Here is a 4564-nt window from a genome sequence, read left to right as displayed (position 1 = left end):
GCCGGGCCCGGCCCACCGCCCGGCCTGACCTTCGCCGCGGGGCCGCGCAGCGACGCTGCCTGGAGGCGCCCGGCGGTGGCGGCTGCCGCCCCGCGAGGGTGTCAGACTGACAAGCTGCTGTTTAAAGACCTCAGCTGAAAGAAATTTACCGCGTCCTCACTGAAGTCTTCCTCGYTGTTGATTACAACTGCTGGCAAAACCGTTACCCCTTTTCTCCGCAGATGATTTTTCCTTAAGGTTTCCACCTATTTGTATCCAGGRGAAAAACATTGGTAACAATCTTAAATCTCTCCATGGTGCCTCAAGCGTTACGGCGTCTTTTTCCGAGCTGGGCGGCGATGGCTCTCCGCGTGCCCGGGGTCCCCCCGCGCTGCTCTGCTGGGGCGCCGGTGCCGGAGGCCGAGGCCCCCGAAAGGCACCGTTCAGCCTGCTGAGACAGGGTTTCACCAGTTCGTTTGGTCAAAAACCAGTTGAAGACTTATACAGAAAGGACACTCAGGAAAGGCGGCTTAACTTCTAAACATTAAAAACTGAAGAACATTTGTTACTGGAAAACTGTTTAAGTATATCATCATCCAGGATTTTTATTAATTACTTGTACTCTTAAACATTTCTAGAACTTTTTCAATGACCGGATCCTGCTATATATGAAAGATTAAAGTGCTTTTCTGCTATTTTTTTTTCTGTGTAGATAACTACGTATCGCCTTCAAATACAGAACAGACTTTTCTGGACAGTGACTCCTTCTAGGTCCTTATTTTCCATTTTTACACCTTTTTGTCATGATTCTAGAATAGTTTCGTTATTGTGCTATTTAATGGCCATAGTAGCACATTACTCTTCAGTATTTTTGCTTAGACATCCACTGTCTGTATTTGCTGCTATAGCTGCCACATTGCATTGACAGCTTGCATTCATTTGTTTACCCCCATGAGGTCCTCAGTCCTCTTCTGCTTTCCAAAATACAGTATTTGCCTTCTTTACTTCTAGCCCAAAAGGATACTCTGCATTTTGGTTCCTATATGCAGTCAGCAACCTAGTCTTTGATGCATAGAGGTATGTGCCATTTAGGTGGATTAAAAAGCACGTTGTTCAAGTGACTCTTGCTTACTATGTGGTTTAAATCATTCAGTGGTGACTGGTCTATACCATTATCTAGGCCTTCAGCTGTTCTGAAACGGTCCGCAAATTTTATGAGCAGTAGTTTATTTTTTGACAAATAATTGATTGAGATAATGGAATAACACTGGGTCAAGAACAGATTCCTTTGGAACTCAATTAAAACGTCTCTCATATGACAATTTTTCATTAAATTACTTCCTAAGGTCTCTTAATAAGCAGCCTCTAATCAATTTAGTACATGTTACAGTGATATTGCATAGTTCTAAATGTGACTTTGTTGTCTAGGCAACACCTGCAGCCTGCTTTGGATTTAAGATAAATGCTTATGTTGAATATAACAGCCTTCAGATACACAAAAAGCTATTGCAGAGAGGAAGGAGATATATATAAACTAGATAAGCATGTTTCTTCTCATAGGAAGAAAAAGATCAGGTTAGCAATTACAATAGTTAAGTATTGGGAAGAGTGGCAGAACATCTATCATAAAAACTCTTTTAAGAACAGGTTAGACAAAGGATCTGTGTGGAATTATGTAAGTTTTGTTGATCTTGCCCTGAGACAGAAAGTTGAACTAGATGACTTCTCAGGCAATTTTACAGCTTTTTTTTCTTCTGTAATTATTGCTAGTGCCTAGTCCTGCCAAAGGGATGGATCTGGGTCATGTACTGCGTGACGGTTGTTCCACTGGCCAAAGGGTCATGTGTAAAACCAGAGGGAGGAGAGTTGGAAAGCAGAGCCTTAGAGCCAGATGCTCAGTATGTGGTAGTGTGTACTTTTGCACACATGATCAAAAGGAAGATGAATTGTCCAGGGGAAGTAGTTTCAATATAATATGTTCAGTTGATTTGAGTTTTATATATAGGCCTGCAACTACTTTAGCCTATGAATAGGCTAGAATACGACCTATACTTGCTAATGTTACCTGCTTTCCTACCTCTGTTGCCTCTGTTGCAAACTTCAGTAGATGTACAAGGGAGATAGCTCAAAGCTGTTAAATCTTCAGCTTTAAATTTCAYTTGAGTGCAATTTTTTTAACCTAACAATGTTTACAACTACTGATTATGTGCTTTATGTTCTTAAACATCTTTTTCCCTCATACCAAGCAATGCTAAATAAAGCCAATAGAGTCATATGTGTACATTTGATAATCTGTCCATATGAAAGAAGAAATAAATGCCTTCTTCAGTATAGGTAATGAGAGTCCTTGTACTATACTGAAAAAATCCCAAATTGTTTCTCTACTCCTGTCTAAAACATGCTGCCATCTACAGATATTAAACTTATTAAAAAAAAAAACAAACATGCTGCCTAACAGTTGCCTTTAAATTACAGACTGCACAAAGTAGGAAGTGTACAAAGGGCATGGRGATACCTGATTACATAAATACAACAGATGGGGGAGGAAACATCCATGTTATTATTGTTATGTAAGATGCCTATAGAAAAGCAGCAATGTAGCTCATTTTGAGATAACTACAGATGTTGCCTAGTACCTCCTATGACAAAAAATGTAAGCTGTGAAAACCCGCAGTAATGTGAGCCATGTTACCTGGGAAGGAAGAAGTTGGAAAGCAAACACAATTCAGCTGACTCCCCAAAGAGAAAACCATGTGTGAGGAATTAGCATATAAAAGCTTTATGTGTTTTTATTCTAGAAAAATTGAATGCTGTTTCATTTGTACTGTCACAAGCAACTAGAGCTAATCAGAAGTATTAAAACAGTAAATATCTGTAAGATTAATTAGCAGGAACAGGAATAGGGCTCAAGCTGCTGTGAAGACACATTTGCATGTAGCAGCCCCTCAGTCATTCTTCTTTGTAATTGAAGCATGTAGACACCTAAAGTTCAATGTTAGAAAAATGCATCCTTTAATTGAATTTGAAATAGCTCTAATTCCCTAAATGGAGAAGAACATTACAGAGATTTCCTTAGTGATGGTTGAAGCAAAATATATATATATATATGTCCATTTTTTGTTTTAATTTAGCAGCTGCATTACCACTTCTTTAAAACTTTAAAATAAAGAATTCTGTCCTCTAGTTTGGTAGAATGGAATTTGTTTTCATTCTGAGTTTGTCTAATGCTTAAAGTATGTTCAGAAGAAAAACACTACTTTTATGAAGGTGGAGTTTCTAGAAGCACTGTTGTAGACTCTGCTTTTGGGCATCTCAGGATTTGGGGGGAGCATGCTTTTTGCAAGCTTCAACATGCAGTGTTGGGGGCTGATGTCAAGGAGTAAGTGAAAGAAAAGTACTTCTGGTGAGAGTTAGTACCCTTCTGGTAAGGAGCAGACAGTGACAACGTGACTTAAAACTGCAGGAATGAATTTATTTGTGACAGAAAGCCATTAAGGTTACGGAAATTACTTAATAATAACAACTGATGAGTAATAGGAAAGACAGCTGAAAGGAGAAGAAACCAGTGGTATGATAGAGACCTGTTCCAGACAWAGGGGCAGGATTACAGCATAGCMACTACCAAGAGACTAATTAGATGAAATGTACAGGAGAAGCAGAAAAGGAGAAGTAGGGTTTACTACAAGCAATACCTCAACKTTTAGTATTCCTATGTTACCGTCCACTGTTCTGCAAATCCTTCTAACATCTGAGCCTAAAACAACATATAGAAGCAAAACATATAAAGAATTCTGAAGGTGGGTAAACCAGAAGTATTAAAAACAACTCAATTTTTTATTTTAATGCTTTATTTCATAATCGTTATCTTTAATCTATCATCAGTTGCCAATTAAAAGGAATTTTGCTATCTGTAGAGTAATAAGAGAAGATCTCCACTGGTAGTAAAAGAGACCATAAATAAAGTTGCTTGGTCTGAACTGGGCAGTAGAAAATACAACTTTTTCCCTACTTTAATTTTACTCCAAAATATTGCTCATTTTCTCTGCTGAGCTGCTGCAAGACATATGAGAAGCCAGTGTTTGTTCTAGTCCAAGCCCTCTGACCAGGCAGCATCTAAGCTTACTGACAGACATGTCTCGTCAAGAACATGGTTAAAACATTGAAAGTTAAGCAAAGAACATAATTTTGAACACCAGAAACTAGTTGCTGCCAAGAATAAGCCATGTTTTGTGAAYGGTTACTGATCAAGGAATGCTAAATAAAGTGACAACTATTTCTGAATGCTCAAAAAGCAGTAATTGCAAGCATGCTGGTTCCATTTGTGGTTTCTCATTAAATTTTGCTTGCTAATGGGAATTATTTTCCAAAMTGGAGAGTCCAGTTGTTGTCCCAGCTGTTTAAAACATATTCACCAGCCACACTTTTTTGATGAATGACAGCTCTGGCCCCTTTATTTGAATCAGTGTTATCATTCATGCTAACTTTTTTTGAGCCTCCTCCTTTTCCCCTCAGCTAACATAGAAGCAATGAGCTGTCACTTAATGCTGYACTATTTTTACACCAAAGTGTTCAAACATTTTCTTCC

This window comes from Rhea americana, unplaced genomic scaffold (assembly GCF_003343005.1).
Source record: "Rhea americana isolate MKP2758 unplaced genomic scaffold, rheAme1 scaffold_63, whole genome shotgun sequence".
Taxonomy (NCBI): Eukaryota; Metazoa; Chordata; class Aves; order Rheiformes; family Rheidae; genus Rhea; species Rhea americana.
The sequence above is the reverse complement of the archived record's forward strand: the minus strand, read 5'-3'. Positions refer to the sequence as shown.